Source organism: Lepidochelys olivacea (genome assembly GCF_965140295.1).
Source record: "Lepidochelys olivacea isolate rLepOli2 genome assembly, chromosome: 14".
NCBI classification, from domain to species: domain Eukaryota; kingdom Metazoa; phylum Chordata; order Testudines; family Cheloniidae; genus Lepidochelys; species Lepidochelys olivacea.
The window spans coordinates 28749092-28768066 of NC_140424.1; the positions used below are offsets into that span (position 1 = coordinate 28749092).

Genomic DNA, 18975 nt, shown 5'->3' on the forward strand with positions numbered 1-18975 from the left:
ATTGTCACCAGAATGTTTCAAAGGTGGCATGGCAGCTCCTGTCCCACAGGGCTGGCTGGGCTCGTCCCCCTGCTCCAGGCACTGCAAGCTCTGGAGCAGAGGTGGTACCAGCCCATTGGGGGCCCTAAGCAGGAATATTTGGGGGACCCCCCACAGCACACATACTAGTAACTAATAGGGGGCCCCCTTGAGCTGCTCAGGGCCCTAAGCGATTGCTTAGTCTGCTAACGCCTAGTATCAGCTCTGCTCTGGGGTCCCAGCACCACTCAGGTTTGGCCCAGCCATCATGATGGCGGGAGTCCGGGTAGGCCAAATCCGAGTGAGTGGCACTGCACCCCCATGAGCCAGGTCACACCTCCACACACACAAATTTGGTCCAGTCGGGGGGGCAAACCTGAGCGGCGCTGCAACCCCGGAGGTGGCAATGCCGAGAGCGGAGAGCCCAGCCCAGCCCAGCCAGCCCTGCAGCGCAGGAGCTGCCAGTTTGGGCCCTGCCCAGTTCTCGCCCCAACTCCCCTGGGGGGCAGGACCCAGCCAAAACCACCCCAGGGCCTCCCCCGCAGCCTGTTTACTGGGTTGCGACAGGCCATAAACATTTACAAATGGGTCCGGAGCCCAAAGAGGTTGAGAACCACTGATCGGCACGCTTACTGACCATTTTTCTCAGGGTTTCCTTCATCTTCGTTTCTCAGGCTGTACATGAAGGGATTGGCCGTGGGAGTCTGAACTGTGTAGCAGACAGAGAATACTTTGCTCCGCTCTCTCAGCGTGTTGGGTTTTGGTAGCAGACACGGTGATTATGGTCTCACGCTGAGGTGAGCGGTGCAGGTTGGGCAGCCTTTTGCCTCCCGGTGGTGGAAGGGGTTCTCAGGATGGTGGAGATGATTCCCACGGAGGATGCCAGGGCGAATGCAAATGGGGGCAGAGTGAGTAAAGCAGCCAGGATGGTGGTTACAAGCTCTAGCTGGTAGGTGTCACTGCAGCAGAGATTTATTATTTTTGTAGATTCACAGGAAAAAATGTTTTTTATTGGGGCCACAAAGATAATTGTGATGTGAAGGACATTGGTGTGGTGCCAGCCAGAAGCCCACTTATCCAAGACCCACTTGCTAGCTGTTGGCATAAACTGCCATTCTTACGGGCTGCATAGTGCACTGGTTTGCATATTGCTAAATACCGATCGTAAGACATAGCAGCTAAGAGAACATTCTGTAGCCCCAAAGAAACTAACAAAATAAAATGGTCATACAGCCTCTGACAGAAATGGTTCTGTCCCCAGTCAGGAGACTGGCCAGCATCCTCGGCAGGAGGACAGAGGTGTAGCAGGTCTCCAAGCAGGACAAGTTCCCCAGGAAGAAGTACATGGGGGTGTGTGAAGATGCTGATCAGCCACAGCTAGCACAACAATGAGGATGTTCCCAGCCAGAGTCACTATGTAGATTGCTAGAAATAGCAGGAAGAGAAGGATCTGCAGCTCTGGGAGATTCCTGAGTCCCAGGAGGATGAATCCTGTGGTGGATGTTTGATTTCCCCCTTCTGTGTCTGCCATGGTCTGTATCTGGGGGAGATAAAACAAACTCTCCAAGATAATGAGAATACAGCATTTGTTAAACTTTAATAACAACTATGAATTTAAAAAGAAAAGGAGTACTTGTGGCACCTTAGAGACTAACCAATTTATTTGAGCATGAGCTGGAAATGGCCCAACTTGATGATCACTTTAGATAAGCTATTACCAGCAGGACAGTGGGGTGGGAGGAGGTATTGGTTCATGATCTCTGTGTGTATATAATGTCTGCTGCACTTTCCACAGTATGCATCCAATGAAGTGAGCTGTAGCTCACGAAAGCTCATGCTCAAATAAATTGGTTAGTCTCTAAGGTGCCACAAGTACTCCTTTTCTTTTTGCGAAGACAGACTAACGCGGCTGTTACTCTGAAACCTATGAATTTAAAAGAATTTATATTCAAATGCCCCCATCGCCTTCTGGCTACCAGCCCAGACACTGGCTCGAGAACACAAACTGGGGCAGTGGCTTTCATCCAGTGGAGGTTGATGCTGAACTACCAGGCTGCAGAATCATTCTAAGGCCACGTCTACACTGGAATTGCTCCGCTGTAGCTGTGCTGCTGTTGTGTAGACACTTACTACAGCGATGGAAGGGGTTCTTCTGTCCCCCGCCCCCACCACTGTTACTCACACCTTCTTGACAACTGTTCGAAATTGGTCACCCTGATTACCCTTACAAAAGTGATTTTTCCTCCTGCTGATAATAGCCCACTTAATTGAATTGTCCCATTAGAATTTGTAAGGCAACCCCCATCTTTTTATGTACTCTCTATATATTTCTTCCTACTGTATTTTCCACTCCATGCATCTGATGAAGTGGGTTTTAGCCCACAAAAGTTTATGTCCAAATAAATGTGTTAGTCTCTAAGGTGCCACAAGAACTCCTCACTGATTTTTCTCTTCCTCCTGCTTCTCATCATCTACATTGTGACCATGGCTGGGAACGTCCTCATCGTTCCGCTAGTTGTGGCTGATCAGCAACTTCACGTCCCCATGTACTTCTTCCTGGCAAATTGTCCTGCTTGGAGACGGCTACACCCTGGGCAGGAGGGTTGAGATGCTGGCCAGTCTCCTGACTGGGGACAGGACCATTTCTGTTAGCGGCTGCCTCACACAATATTATTTCTTTGGTTTCCTGGCAGTTGCAAAGTGTTCTCTTCTAGCAGTGATGTCCTATGATTGGCATTTAGCGATATGCAAACCACGGCATTATGAAGCCCTTATGAATGGCAGGTCCTGCCTCCAGCTAGCAGTTGGCACTTGGATAAGTCATTCTCTGGCTGCTGACATTAACTTTATGCGGCCCTAATGAAATTGACCATTTCTTCTGTGACTTCATCCCCGTAATAAAACTCTCCTGCAGTGACACACGTATGATGGAGCTTGTCACTACCATGCTGGCTGCTATATGCACTCTCTCGCCATTTCTATGAAGGCTGGCAACACACATCTGTATCCTCACCACCATTCTGTGAATGCCTTCCACCACTGGGTGGCAAAAGGCCTTTTCCACCTGCTCCTCTCATCTTATCGTGGTGTCAATTTTCTATGGGACCATAATGATTGTCTACATGCTACCAAAAACTGATACACTGAGAGACCTGAACAAAGTGTTCTCCTTTTCTACACAGTCCTGACTCCCATGGTCAACCCCCTCATATAGAGCCTGAGGAACAGAGAGGTCAAAGAGATCCTGGGAAAAGTTGTCACTAAATTCTCTTCTGTCAAAAGGGTTCAGATTGTCCTACCGTAGTTTGTTCAGTGCCCGTGAAAGGGAAATAAGCTGGTTTGCTGTAATGAGTCTGAGTCACTTCTCTCACTGGCCATCTGGCTTTTTAGGTGAGGTCAGCGGCTGCTATAGCTTGCACTCAATATTGGGACAGATACTTCTGCTGTTTTGGCTTAGGGATGCAGGTCTTTGTGGTTTGATTAGTCTGATATTTATCACCGCTGTTGTGGGTTGCTCTAAAACACCTCATCAATGAGACACCAAGGTAGAGAGATGCCATTCTCTGTGTCTCCATTACGATAGTCTGTAATTACGTGAGCACACGCTGTGTTTTGTACCAGGCCCCTTTATCGTGGATTGTACCAGATACTCAATATTTCTTTTCGTCTAACTCCTTCAATGTGCAATGGTAATGTAAGATGTGAATCAGGTCTCAGGGCCCCATAACTCTGTAAGAACGGGAGCCCTGAGGTGGGACAGTGAAGAAAGGTCAGTACTGTGATAGCGGCACAGAGACACCGGACTTCTATTCCCTGTTTTGTTTCTGGCCGACTTCACCTCTCTGGATCTGTTTCCTCATTTGTACAATGGCGTTTCTTGGGACCCCTGTGTGAATGGCTGCTTTGATCCCTTATTGCTTGGGGTACCCTTGTTTTGCAGATTTCCAAATACCAGCACTCTGAAGTCTGATTTCTCAATTATAGAAAGCAGAGAAAGCATATAGTGTCCACTCCTACAGGGTGCTGGGCGTTTCCTGTGAAATGCTGAGTGCCCAGTGGAACAGGTGCTGGACTCTCCATGGAGATGCTCGGAGGGCTCAAGGGTTGGAGTGTGCCTATTGCTAACCAGTAGATTGACAGCAGGGCCTGCATAGGCCTAGAAGGAGTGCTTATATTAACCATGGCCGGCGGAGTTGGGAAGCTGACTCCCAGTAGACAGACGAGACTTCCTCTCAAGGCAGGTGGTGACAGGGGTGCTGCACTGTCCTGGGTACCCCCGGGAAGCATCACTGCTATTGAGGGTTAAGTTAGGAACTCCAGGTCAGTGCAGCAGTAAAGCAGGCCCAAGAGAGTGAAATACGCATGGGCAGCAAGACGAAGGGTCTGTTGACAGCCAGACGTTTGTGGGCAGTCTGCTGTCCCAGGAAGTCGATGGCTGAAGGTGACACATGACGATCGTTGAATCGAAGTTACAGCCACACACTGAGTTTGAGAACTGCCAAGGACAACAGGGCTCAGAGAATGGGCACCTGCATTCTGAAGGGTTCCTTCAGGAAGTTCTGCCCTGAAACCAAAATTTCTGGTTTTACAGCATTATTTCAAAGAGCTCTAGAATCCACATGCAGCCTCTGATTTTACTTTAGCAGCACTGTCAAGTATGTTAGCCTTAATTTAAACAGATGGAAATTGAATAACTTTATTAACCAGTTAGTAATTCAACCATGCTGAGCAATGGAACCGAGTGTAAACTGACAAACCAGTTGCAGGGTCATTTGGTGAAGGGGTTTCTGACGTACCCTGCCTCTAAGGTGAGCTGCTCTTTGCATTTCAAGGTCCTTATTTTGGGTGCAGAGCTAGGAAATATGGGAGGGCGAAGAATGAGGGTGAATATGTGGTGGGAGGGGGAATAGGAGATGGGTTTGGGGCTGCGGCAAGGGAAGGGGGAATGAGGGAGATAATGTTGTGCCAATAGTCGAAAAAGGCAAGCAGGGTGATTGAATAACTATAGGCCGGTTGTCCTGACATCAATCCCGGGCAAAACACTAGAAAAGTTGTTACGGGGTTCAACTGCTAAAGAATGAAAGGATAGGAACATAATTAATGCCAGTCAACCTGGTTTTATGGAAAACAGATCCTGTCAAACTGAGCTGATTTCATTCCTTGAGATTACAAGTTTGGTTGGTAAAGGTAACTGCATAGACGTGATCTACTTAGACTTGTGCAAGGCGTTTGATTTTAGTACCGAGTGACATTCTGATTAAACCAAAAAGAACGCTATCGGTGAAGGCTGCTGAGAATGGCAGAACAAGAACCAATGGCTGGAAGTTGAAGCCAGAGAAATTCAAAGTAGAAATAAGGCCCACATGTTTTTAACAGTGGGGGGTAATTCACCATTAGAACAAAATCCCCAGGACAATGTGGGATTCTCCATCTCTTGGAGTCTTCAGACCCAGCCTGGCTGCCATTCTGGAAGCTGTATTAGCCAGACATGAGTGATTGGGTTCAAAACACAGGTAACCGGGTGAAATGTAAGGGCTATGCAGGAGTCAGACTGGAGGACCTGATGGTCTCCTCTGTCCTTAAACTCTATGAATTGCTGATAAATGGGGATGCGTGGTAGGGGAGAGGATTGAGGGTGGGGAGTGTCAGGCCACGGGGAGGGGAGAAACACTGAAAGGGGATCATGGGTATGGATGGAAGGGGGAGTGGGGGCTAAGGAGGCGGGGATTGTCAGCTCCACATTCCCCTATCTCGTTTGAAGCCACTACCCCTTTCCCCCCCTCCCCACTACCACGCAGGCTAGACAGGAGTACGGGAGGGGAAGGGAAAGAAAGATGCCTCTTATTCACAGCCCCATTGCTCAGGGCAATGGCTGGGAGACAGAGAGGGACACACCTCAGACAAAGGCGGGAAGGGGGTGTCAGCAGCCCCAGGCTCAGTCAGGATCTCAGGGACCCTGCTCCTCTGGGGGCTTTTCTGCCCCCCCCCGCCATGCATGAGCCTGGTCCGCACACTTCCACTGATACCACAGACAGGACTCGGTGCTGAAATGCGGTGTCCTTGATCTCTTAAAGTGCGGCTGCACCTATCCTTCTATCACAGCGACAGCTCTGATCAAACTGTTCCAGCTAATCACCTACCATAAACAGAGGTGGATCAGATTGCGAGTTTAGTAGTTTAAAAAAAAAAATCTGTAGGGTTATTATTTAAATTAGAAATGTAGAGAAAGCTGGCAGGGAGAGAAGTCAATCAATGACACGTTAGAAAGGGTGAAGATAGCTGATAAGTGGCTGAGCTGCTAACAAAATATATAGTCTATATTGCACTATATGACTGGAGAGGAGCAAACAGACAGCTGCTTGGGAATTTTCCATCAAAATGTTTTTTGACAGAAAATGCAGTTTTGTCAGAATCAAAATTTTTCACAGGTTTTCAGCCAAACATTTTAAATTTTTTTCCTGATGGAAAATTGGAATGAAATATTTTGTCCTGGATCAGGATGATTTGAAATGAAAATATCAGTTTGTCAAATCCAGTCAAAACATTCAATTTCAGGGCAGTTGGATGCAGCCATGATCCTTCGTGGGAGCTGTGGGCTGGACTACATCTCCCTTGATGCACTGAGGACTCCCTTCTATGAATTTTTGAATGGTTCAAGCAGATTTGAAGGCCAGAAGGGACCACTAATCCTCTAGTTTGACCTCCTGTATAACACAGGCCATAAAACTTCCCTGAAATAATTCCTCTTTGAATTAGAGGAGACTATTTATTTTTCATAAAAATACCAATCTTGATTTAAAAGTGTCAGTGATGGAGAATCCATCACGACGCTTGATTACTTGTTCCAATGGTTAATTACCCACACTGTTAAAAATGTATGCCTTATTTCCAGTCTGAATTTGTTCAGCTTCAGTTTTCAGCCATTGGATCTTGTTATACCTTTCTCTGCTAGATTGGGAACAAATATTTGATAATGGACTTGTCAATGTAGGTACTCAGACTGTAATCAAGTCACCCATTAACCTTCGTTGTTAAGCTAAATAGATTGAGCTCTTTGAGTCTATCATTATAAGGCGTGTTTTCTAATCCTTTGGGCATTCTTGTGTCTCTTCTCTGAGCCCTCTCCAATTTATCAACATTCTTCATGAATTGTTGTCACCAGAACTGGACACAGGATTCCGGCAGCGGATGCACCAGTTCCAAATATAGAGGTAAAATAAACTCTCTACGCCTAGTCGATATTCCCCTGTTTATGCCTCCATTGCAGTCCATCAGATGAGATGTAATCCAGCCAGGGAGTCCAGCTCAGAGAGGAAAACAGGACCATGAAGCACCCACACTGCAATGCCCATGGATCGCTGAAGCAGCTCAGGGGGAGAGAGTTTAATGTCTAACCTACCCCAAATGAAATGTTTCAGTTTGGTTAAAAGCAAAAAACAAAATGTATCAATCTGAGAATGTTTATCATTAGGGGAAAACAGGTAGGCACATGCCTGTGGAAGAGAACCTAGATCTTCTGTCTCCCACTCCTTTGCCTTAACACTAAGACCATCCATCATTCCCATGCATAGAATTTCACATAATGAAATTGCTTTTATTTAACCTCATGCAGAAGAGCTCCTCTTCAAGCAGAGAAATGGACAATGGAATGATGGTGATTGAATTCATCCTTACAGGACTTTCCAATTGCCCAGCCATTCGCTTATCCCTTTTTGTTGCCTTTCTGTTGGTCTACTTGATAACCCTCGCTGCCAATGGCCTCATCTTCACAGCCACAGGGACTGAGGCTAAGATGCACAACCCCATGTACTTCTCCCTCAGCAACCTCTCCTTGTTAGATATCTGCTGCCCCACTGCTACAATGCCCAAGATGCTGGAAAACCTCTTGTCAGAGAGCAACACAATTTCCTTCACTGGCTGCATGTTGCAGCTCTACTTCCTGGTGGCTCTAGCAGGGACAGAGGTTTTCCTCTTGGCAATGATGGGCTAGATGGTCATGGCCTAGATGGCCTGGAGGATGGTGTGGATTGCACCCTCAGCAAATTTTCAGATGACACTAAACTGAGAGGAGTGGTAGATACTCTGGAGGGTAGGGATAGGATACAGCAGGACCTAGACAAATTAGAGGGTTGAACCTCCTAAAGTTCAGGTTGGATATTGGGAAAAACTTTTTCACTGGAGGGTGGTGAAGCACTAGACTGGGTTACCTAGGGAGGTGGTGGAATCTCCATCCTCCGGGGTTTTTAAGGCCCGGCTTGACAAAGCTCTGGCTGGGATGACTTAGTGGGTGTTGGTGGTTGGGATGACTTAGTGGGTGTTGGTCCTGCTTTGAGCAGGGGATTGGACTAGAAGACCTCTTGAGGTCTCTTCCAACCCTAATATTCTATGGATCTGGTCAGAAAATGAGGGTGGGAAATCACTAAAATGTTCATGATTTCCACCCCACCCTGTTTTTAATCCAAACCTCATTTGACCAATATTGTCCAACCATCTCTGTTACACCTTAGTGTAATACAAAGATGTGACTATGAAGAACATTCTAGACATGGCTGAGTCAGACAAACCAGATTATTAGGGCTGGTCAAAAAATTGTCAACTTTTTCAGAGAATTGGGAGTGTGATTAAATGATTTTTTTTTTAATGGAAAGTATATGCTTCCCTTGCAAATTATTGATTTTTCATCAGAAAACTGAACCTGCTGCCAAAACCCCCGAAACTTTTGGAGGGTGGCAGTTTCGTCTGAAAATGTTTGTTTTTAGCAGTCTGGGGCCAAAAATTGTTCAGTTTGCAGCTGACATTTTTCAAAATTTGGTTGTTTGAAAACAAAATAATGGGTTTGGGAGGGGTATGTATTTTGTCCAAAAAGTCAAAATTTTCCCTGCGGGAAAAAACAAACATGTTCTGACCAGATGGATAGATGATTTGTTTGTCAAAACCCGTTGTGACATGGTGAGGAATGCAAGGTTGATAGTGGGTGATTGTTCTGTATTTCCAAAGTTTCATATATGATATTCCAAAAAAAATGTCTATTATCTGATCCTTTGTACCCAGAAGGCTGAGATTTTTCAGAGGTCCCTAGAAAATGTGGATGCCTCAATTCCCATCAGTTTTCAGAACTGGGCTTCCAAATTCCTTGGCAGCTTCAAGAATTTCCGTCATTGGCTTCTCCACATTTATCCCGGTATAACTGAGTCCACAGTTAAAGTGGTACATCTTCACGCATTGCGCTCAGGCTTAGGCATCCAGACACCTAGAATGAAGCAGCAGGGCGACCCTCAGAGACAAAAACATCGGTACACACGGAACGGTCACTTCCCAAATTTAGGTGCCAACTCCGAGTGACACCTACAGGGTTTGGCGGCAGCTGAGTGGGGGGAGGATTGTGAATTGCAGTGGGGCCTAGAACTGGTTCATGTTACCTCTTCTCTGGGGCAAGGGAAGAGCCAGGGACTCTCGGGGTCAAAATCCATCTCCTGGTCTGCTCCTGGGGCAGTGTTTGCACTACCCCTTATGCAGGGATCAGGATAAAGTCCTTCTTGTGAGTTCACTCCCATTTGTGTTTCTTTTTTGAGTGGCCCAGCAAATGGGCTTGCCACTAGCCATGTCTGGAAAACGGTGAACTTGAAGCAACTCGCACAGAGTTTCATGGAAAGAGACTCTGAATTCAGAGCATTGGGCATGCCCAGAAGACGTAGGACCTCACTGCCAGAAGAAATGGGGGTAGGGTGAATGTAAAGGCTAGGGTGAAAGTTATAAGGTCCAGTGTGTGGGTGTCACTGCAGGAAAGGTTTGTCATGATCACCAAGCGTAATTTAAATTGTCTACAGAAAACCAATTGTAACATCATACCCATTAATATGGAAGTAATCAGAAATCTGCTCATCCAAGACCAGCTGCTAGCTGGAGGCAGAATCTGCCATTCGTAAGGGCTGCATAATGCAAGGGATTACATATCACTAAATACCGATCATGAGACATTGTAGCTAGGAGATAGAATTCAGCACCTGCCAGAGAATCAAAAGTATAAATTGCATGATGCAGCTGCTAACAGAAATGGGTCTGTCCCCAGTCAGGAGACTGGCCAGCATTCTGGTCAAGATGGGCAAAGAGAAGCAGATCTCCAAGCAGAAAGAATGGAGGTGTGAAGGGGGGTGTGAAGGTTCTGATCACCCCCAAGTAGCGCAACAACGAGGATGTTCCTAGCCATGCTCACAGTGTAGATCACTAGAAGCTGCAAGAAGAGAAGAACCTTCAGTTTTTGGGTATTCCTGGATCCCAGGAGGATGAATTCTCTGACGGACCTTTGATATCCCTATTTTGCGTCTGCCATGGCTTGTATCGAATGGAACCAAACAAACTCTGCCGTGTAATGAGGAGAACGCAGAATTAAATGTTAATACATTGGCACCACTTAATTCTAGACTTGTTAAACCTGCCTCCTCCTTTTGGCCAGCAGTGTAAGGACTAGCTGGAGAATCCAGACCAGGGCTTCAAACTGGATTTGATATTTTGGAAAGTGGATTAGATTCTACTTCAGGTAAAATGATAATCATAGAACCATGCACTCCAGCCTAAACTCTAAGAAATATTGAAATCCTAGGCATGAAATAAAACCAGTATAAACCTCTCTTCTCCGCCATCTTTTCATGCACAGTTTGGGACATTACAATCCTAATCCGCATCCCCATCCTCCGCCACCCTAGATTGCCCTGCAAGTTAAGCATGTGCTCAAGTATTGTGGGGAATTGGGGTCTAAATTGCTAGCAGTCTCCTGGGGGCAGCTACCATTTTGTGCTCGCTTCTAAAACAAAATTACTGAGGCGATACACACACTGTGCTCTCTGTCATGGATACTTTATTTTTATTCCTTCTGTTGCTGTTTGCTTTTAATATAAAATAAAAAAAGTCATTGAGGCTGAGATTTTCAAAGCTGTCTAAGGAATTCAGTCATCCAATTCACAATAAAACTAGTGGGAACTGTGTGTTCAAATCCCCTAGACAGCTTTAAAAGGCTCAGCTGGAAAGTATATGCTTACTCTCTGTGTATGGGAAACAGAAAAGAAGTCAAAGTCCTAGATAGAACTTCAAGATCACAGGTCAAGGCAGGGGAATTAGGGGCAGGATTGCTGCTGCGGTTGGTGAGCTTTGGGAAATGTTTTTAATTATGATTTTAGTTTTGTCTTTTATATTTCTTTACAACAGACAGTAGCTTCATCGAGCAGTGGAACATGTTATGCTTTGTGGACAAGTAGTTGATAAATTGAAGAGGTTCAGAGAAGAGCCACAAGAATGATTAAAGGATTAGAAAACCTGCCTTATAGTGATAGACTCAAGGAGCTCAATCGATTTATCTTAACAAAGAGAAGGTGAAGGGGTGGCTTCCATACAGTCTGAGTACCTGTATGGGGAACCAATATTTAATAATGGGCTCTTCAATCTGGCAGAGAAAGGTACAACATGGTCCAATGGCTGGAAGTTGAAGCTAGACAAATTCAGACTGGAAATAAGGCATAAATTTGTAACAGTGAGGGTGATTACCCATAGAACAATTTACCAAGGGTCATGGTGGATTCTCCCTCACTGACAATTTATAAATCAAGATTCAATATTTTTCTAAAAGTTCTGCTCTAGGAATTATTTTGGGGGAAGTTCTCTGGCTTGTGTTATACAGGAGGTCAGACTAGATGATCACCATGGTCCCTTCCGACCTTGGAATCTATGAAACCTGAGAGGTGGCAGATCTCTGTTCAAATCCTTTCTCCCCCTGAGCCAGAAGGGGGACTTGAACCAGTGTTATCCTACACCCCAACTACATAGCCTAACCACTGGGTTAAAAGTTATGAGGGAGGTCCTCCTCTTGCCCCAACTCCAGCCATCATTGCTTTGCATAAGATTGCCTAAAAGGGCCCAATCTGGTAGGTGAGCTCTGACCATGTTTACCAAATTGGGCCCCACAGACAAATGAGGCAGAGGACTGGTTATCTCCTCCCAGCTCGTACATCGCTCTGGGGCTCAGGTGTCTGTGTGGTTGGCGTTGGGCTGCGGAGCACATGCCCAGAGGCACCTTGGGAACTTTTACTGCAAAAAGCCGGAGCCCAGGGAGTTTAGGGACCGACAGCGTTTGATGGCAGCTCAGCAACAGTTTTGTGAATCCCAGAGGGGGCCTGACTCTGGGATCTTCAGGGGCCTAAAGTGGTAGTTAGGTACCCAAGTTCCTTTGTGAATCTGGGCCTTTTGGATTTTGGCCCTTCCCTGTTTAGGCGATTTTGAAAATCCCACATGGGACCTCTCTGCATCTTTAGCCTGTGAAATACCTTTGAAAAGCTGCCCCCTGTCTCTGGGTGTGTCTGCTCCCTGTTTGCAATATGGGGATCACAGCGCTGCCTACACCACAGGGGAGTTGTGAGGCTAAAGAAATTGTGTGAGGCGCTTACTCCAATGTAGGCCATAGAAGTACCTCAGAGAAAGCGAAATAATGAGGTTCCTCATGGGTAATAAGTTCAAAATCAGCGATTTAAGGACTTTAGTCCCATTTTCAAAAAGTTTTGGGGATTCCTGTCTTCCAAAGCAGACACTTCTGTCTTCCATTGGAAACCCAGTTTTTTGGTGAAAAAAGTTTTGATGGAAAATTTTCCACCATCCCTTGTTCAAAACAGCTGTCCCTGGAAACTTTGACCCTGACTATCAAGCTGTATATTCTCCACCCCAAAGAGAGAAGAAAAAGTCTTTGTCTTATCTATGAGTCCCTTACGTTGCAAGGATTCAATGCATCAGGGAACCTGTCTCAATGGAGGCATAAATCCAGTGTCTCTGTTCAGTCCATGATTTTTAGTATCTAGTAAAGTTATGAATTTAAGCTCCCAGGATTGTCTTTTGAAAGTGTTGTGCAGGTTTCCTTTGAGGATGAGGACTGATAGCTTAGACACAGAGTGATCACTTTGTGAAAAGTGTTCTCCCACAGGGGATGGGGTGGTTTTGTCTTTGATCATTTTTGTCTTGACTTCATTAAATCACTAAATGCTCCATAGCGATCACTGTGCTCTCAAATGAACTCTCACAGGAAAATGATAGCAGGTGAGGCTGGAGCTCAGGATATGAAGTCTAGTGAGGCGGATGGGCTAAGTCTGCTGACCCGGGCTGGGAGACTCGCTCCTGCTTGCTCCAAAATGCTGTGTAGACACATCCAATGTGGTCTGGCTGGTATCGGAGCAAGGGATATCAACCTCTGTAACCTGATCTGGGGAACAGGAAATAAAGCCTGGTCTACTTGGTGAGACAGAGCAATCCTCTCCTCGTTTTACAGAGCAGGGAGATTCAGGCTGACGTTCTCAAAACGGGCCACTTGCTTTAGATGCCTCCTGTTTTGGATGTCCAAGTTGTGACACATTGAGCCTGGCTTTCCAACTGAAGTCAGTGGGAGCTGTGGGATCTTAGTGCCACTGTACATAAAGTGCCAGATGTCCTACACTGGGCATCCACAAATGAAAACACCACTCAAAAATTTGTTGTATCAGAGATTATGTATATAAATTTCTTATACGATTCACCAGTGTCACGGTGCGGGACTCACCCCTGCGTCGTTTCCTGCTGGTCGTCCTTGGGAATTAGCTCTTCCAGCCTTGGAGCGCCCTCTGCAGGCCGGTGTCCCGCTTGCCGCTGGCCCCCGTGTCCCTCCCAGACCACGGTGCCCCTTTACCCGGGCTGCTGCCCCCTGCAGTACCCCACAGATTTGGGTCTCCCCTCCCCAGGGAACCCCCACCCTCTATCCCCACCTCACCTCCCCAGCTCCTCTGGCCTTCCCCCAGCCCTGCTCCGCCTCAGGTACTATGGTATGCTCCCCAGAAGCCAGGCTTGTCTCCCTCTACAGCTAGAGGAGACTCTCTGCTCCTGGCCTACTGCCCTCTTATAAGGGCCAGCTGAGCCCTGATTGGGGTGTGGCCACAGCTGAGCCTGTTTCCCCCAATGAGCCTGGGAACTGCTTGCTCCCAGCCACAGTCCTGGGCTGTTTTAAGTCCTTTAAGGCTGGAGCAGGTGACCATCCTGCTACAACCCAACTTAACCAGTTAATGAACCAACCTGATAGCTTTCTTTGACAGGGTAACAAGCCTTGTGGATAGGGGGGAAGCGGTAGCTGTGGTATATCTTGGATTTTGTAAGGCTTTTGACACTGTCTCACGTGATCTTCTCATAAACAAACTAGGGAAATACCATCTAGATGGAGCTACTGTAAGGTGGGTGCATAACTGGTTGGAAAACCATTCCCAGAGAGCAATTATCCATGGTTCACAGTCATGCTGGAGGTGCATAATGAGTGGGGTCCCACAGGGATTGGTTCTGGGTTGGGTTCTGTTCAATATCTTCATCAGTGATTTAGATAACGGTATAAAGAGTACTCTTATAAAGTTTGCGGACCACACCAAGATGAGAATGGTTGCAAGTGCTTTGGAGGATAGGATTAAAATTCAAAATGATCTGGACAAACTGGAGAAATGATCTGAAGTAAATAGAATGAAATTCAATAATGACAAATGCAAAGTACTTCACTTAGGAAGGAACAATCAGTTGCACACGTACAAGATGGGAAATGACTGCCTAGGAAGGAGCACTACGGAAAGGGATCTGGGGGCTCATAGTGGATCACAAACTAGATATGAGTCAACAGTGTAACACTGTTCCAAAAAAGCCAAACCTCATTCTAGGATGTCTTAGCAGAAGTGTTGTAAGCAAGACATGAGAAGTAATTCTTCCACTCTACGCCTGGCTGATTAGACCTCAACTGGAGTATTCTGTTCAGTTCTGGGCGCCACATTTCAAGAAAGAAGTGGACAAATTGGAGAAAGTCCAGAGAAGAGCAAGAAAAATGATCAACGGCCTAGAAAATATGACCTATGAGGGAAGATTAAAAAAAATTGGGTTTGTTTAGTCTGGAGAAGAGAAGACTGAGAGGGGACATAAAAGGTTGTTACAAGGAGGAGGGAGGAAAACTGTTCTCCTTAACCTCTGAGGATAGGACAAGAAGCAATGAGCTTAAATTGCAGCAAGGGTGGTTTAGGCTGGACATTAGGAAAAACTTCCTAACTGTCACGGTGGTTAAGCATGGAATAAATTGCCTAGGGAGTTATGGAATCTCCATCATTGGAGATTTTTAAGAGCAGGTTAGACAAACACCTGTCAGGGATGGTCTAGATAATATTTAGTCCTGCCATGAGTGCAGGGGACTGGACTAGATGACCTCTCAAGGTCCCTTCCAGTCCTATGCCTCTGTGATTTTATTATCTCCACAGATAGAAAACAACTGTAGGACATGGCTAGCAGGAACCACACAGTTGTGATACAGTTCTTCTTGGTGGCTTTTTCCAACATCCTGGAGCTCCAAGTTTCACTTTTTCTTTCTGGTGCTGCTGTTGTACCTCATCACCATGGTGGGCAACATCCTCCTCATCACGATCACGGTGGTGGACCCTGCCCTTCAGTCCCCCATGTATTTCTTCCTTTGGAATTTGTCCTTTCTGGAAATGGGTTATACTTCGTCCACTACCCCCAAGATGCTGGTGAACTTATTCTCTGAGGACAAGAGTATTTCCTTCCTGGGCTGTGTCACACAGATGTATTTCTTCTCCTTCCTGGGGATCACTGAGTGTTGCCTGCTGGCTGTCATGGCATATGACTGTTACATGGCCATATGTCACCCACTGTGTTACACGACCATGATGATCAGAGGTGTGTGTCTCCAGCTCTCAAGTGTGTCCTAGCTCATCAGGGTGCTGGTGGGAGTCGGGCAGACAACTTTCATATTCCCTCTGCCCTACTGTGCGCCTATTAGCATCAACCACTTCTTCTGCAACCTGCCCCCGCTGCTGAAGTTGGCCTGCACAGATACCTACAGGAATGAAAAAGCTGTTTACACCATCTCTGTCACCTTCATCATGGTCCCCTTCCTGCTCATCCTTGTATCCTACATCCGTATCCTCCATGCTATCCTCAGTATTCCATCAGCCGCGGGCAGGAGCAAAACTTTCTCCACCTGCTCCTCCCACCTCATCATGGTGACCTTGTTTTTCGGGTCTGGCATCGTGAATATCTGAAGCCCAAATCCAGCTACTCACTCGGCAGCGACAAACTGCTTTCCCTGTTCTACTCAGTGGTGTCTCCAATGCTGAACCCTTTGATCTACAGCCTGAGGAACAAGGAGGTAAAGGAAGCCCTGAGAAGGGTGATGGTCAGAAAAATATTTATTTGAAAAGTGGGGGTAAAAATGTTATTTTAATAGTCTTGTGATGGATTTGGAGTTGCCTGTTGTAGCCTGATCTATGAATCGTATATTAATTATATTGATTACTTAAGAATTCCCAGTTATCACTCTGAGGTATTGAAAGTTCTTGTCCCAGTATCAGGTCCAGTGTTATTAAAGTTACTGTTCAGTTGGGAACCTTGATGTCCACGGTTGCAACACTCACACTTTAGGAACCCTTCTGTCTTTGTAATCGTTTATTAATACATTCAGCAAAGTCACCAACACTCTAACCCAGCAAGGTAGACTGAAATAATACATACTGTACATCCGAACATCCATATACTCCCACCATCCCTTGCAGAACAACCAGAAATGTTAGCCATTATCTTCCTCATCACCATCACTTTCTCATTAGCATCAGTGGCCATCATCCTGGCACCTCCCAAGGGCTACATCTCTCTCTCCCCCTGCACACAGGCTGGGATACAACTTTTATAATATGTTATGTCAGGGGTAGTCAATAGGTGGACTGCGGGCCAAATCCGGACTGCCAGATGTTTTTGAATGGACTTCAAAATCTTTTAAATTACTTGTTGTTGTTATTATTATTGATACTGTGGTGTGAAAAATGTTTCTCTGAAGTCTGGACCTTGACTAAGAAATTTGAACCTTGACAAAAAATAATTAACAACCCCAGTCTTACAGGATACAGGCCTGTAGGTTCCTTGCATTACTGCTGAATAAAATAAATGCTAAAGCGAGCTCTATGGGCTACCCTGTAGCAGTCTGTGAATACTGTATGATGCTTGTCTGAATATTGTACAGATGTTTTTGTATGCACCTATTGGGTTAATTCAACAGCCGGGTGTTCAGGAAAGGACCTAGGAAGATGGACAATAGCTCAGAGAAGAGCTCCTCTGCAAACACCAAGGACAATTAATGGTGACATGCTACCTCTGCCCACCCATGGTGGGCCTGCTAGCCCAGCTTTCCCAGGACTGCATCCCTCCTGAATAGAGGAGAGCCTGGTTTGTTGAGATGGTTTAGAGGGTGCAATTGCCTCCTGACCTCCAGAGGCTGGGAGGTTCTTCGAGGAAGCATAGCCTGCCTTGTCTCTTGCTGTGCTGTTTTCCTACGGTTAAGATTAAACAACACTGTTTTAAGAAGGCTGTTTTGGGTCACTGTTATCACCGCAGGTCACGGGTCCCCAAGTGGACATGCACTTGTACCGAGTCCAGTCAGACCTGCTGAGTAATGCTGGATGATTTTAAATTTGGTTTAGAAAGAGCTCAGCAGACCCTGGCTTGCCAGACCTCTCCCACTGATTGTCAAATTTCTCAGATTTACTGTAAAAGAAAAATAATAATGCAGCCAGCTCTTGGGGGGGGGGGCGCGGAGGGGGGGGGGAGAGCAGCTTTGGGGGATGCCACAAAATGAGAGAATGATTTTGCAAGGTTTTGAGAAAGACGTGGCTGAACAGAGATCAGCTTTCAGAAGAGCAAGGGAACCTGCCAAGCAGCAAGGGCTCAAATATTTGATAAAGTTTCCAGCTCAGTTTCATGTCAGGGCTTGTGAGGAAGTGCATCAGTTCCAAAAGCCACAAGGCTCGGAACATTTTATAACTAGCCTAAAATGAATCAAGTCCCTGTTCTGTTCTAAACCACGTTTACTTGGCCTCCGTTGATGATATTGCAATCTTCAGAAATGCATGGGCAGGGCACAAGGCTCACAGAGAAATTGTGCTGAAGAGACTCAAAGGGTTTGTCCCCTGCAAAGAAAAACCCACGGCTGGCCCATGCCAGCTGACTCAGGCTCGCAGGGCTCGGCTTGTGGGGCTGTTTCATTGCAGTGTAGACTTCTGGGCTCGGGCTGGAGTCCAAGCTCTGGGACCCTCCAATCTTGCCGGGTCCTAGAGCCTGTGTTCTAGCCTGAGCCTGGAAGTCTACACTGCAATGAAACAGCCTCACAAGCCCGAGTCGGCTGGCATGGGCCAGCTGCGGGTGTCTAATTGCTGTATAGACATACCCAAAGGTGCCGGTCTCACAGTAAAAGTGTCAAAATGCAAGATGGGGTGAAAGTCCCTTATCCAGGCCATTGGCAGGACAGGGCCAGATTTGCCAGAAACCCTTACAAGTGGACTCCATTGTTAACTGGCCAGTACCCTGAACCAAAAAGCAAATTCAGTCTTTTAGAGGCTTGCCGAATTATTACCAAAGACTCGTGGAAGGTTTCAGCAACATTGCGACTGTGATGACAGACGTCTGCAAAAAGACACAGCCTGCCAAGGTGGTTTTGACTACAGCCTGTCAGGAGGGCTTTGCTCAAGTGAAAAGACTTCTGTCAGCGACACTGGCTCTAGCCGGTCTAAATTTCGATAAAATGTTTGAACTCTGCACAGATTCATCAAGTACAGGCCTGGGAGCCGCACTGATGCAAGCAGGCAAGGGCGATAAGAAGCGTCCTATTGCTTTCTTTAAGTAAACAACTGACCCATCACTGAACAAAATTACTCAGTCATCAAAAGGAAATATGCAGTTGTGGGGCAACTAAGGCTATAGCTACTGCCCAGGAAGTTCAGAGTCCTAACAGACCATTCTCCACTGGCAGGGCTTCACGGAAGAGAAGGTACCAGCTCCAGACTGCAACGCTGGAGTCCAGACATTCATGAGTACGGTATGGAAACTGCACACGTGAAGGGCAAGGAAAATGTGTGACAGAAGCAC

At 46.4% G+C, this 18975-nt stretch overlaps 1 pseudogene across 1 annotated transcript in view; it reads left to right on the forward strand.

Annotated features, from left to right (window-relative positions):
• Positions 1-17517, forward strand: part of LOC311530257 — a 35119-nt pseudogene extending 17602 nt beyond the window's left edge. Inside the window, exons 3-4 of the transcript in view lie at positions 15396-16237; positions 17449-17517. The product of the transcript in view is annotated as an uncharacterized misc_RNA (transcript). The remainder of the gene's footprint in view (positions 1-15395; positions 16238-17448) is intronic.
• Positions 17518-18975: the final 1458 nt, after the last annotated feature.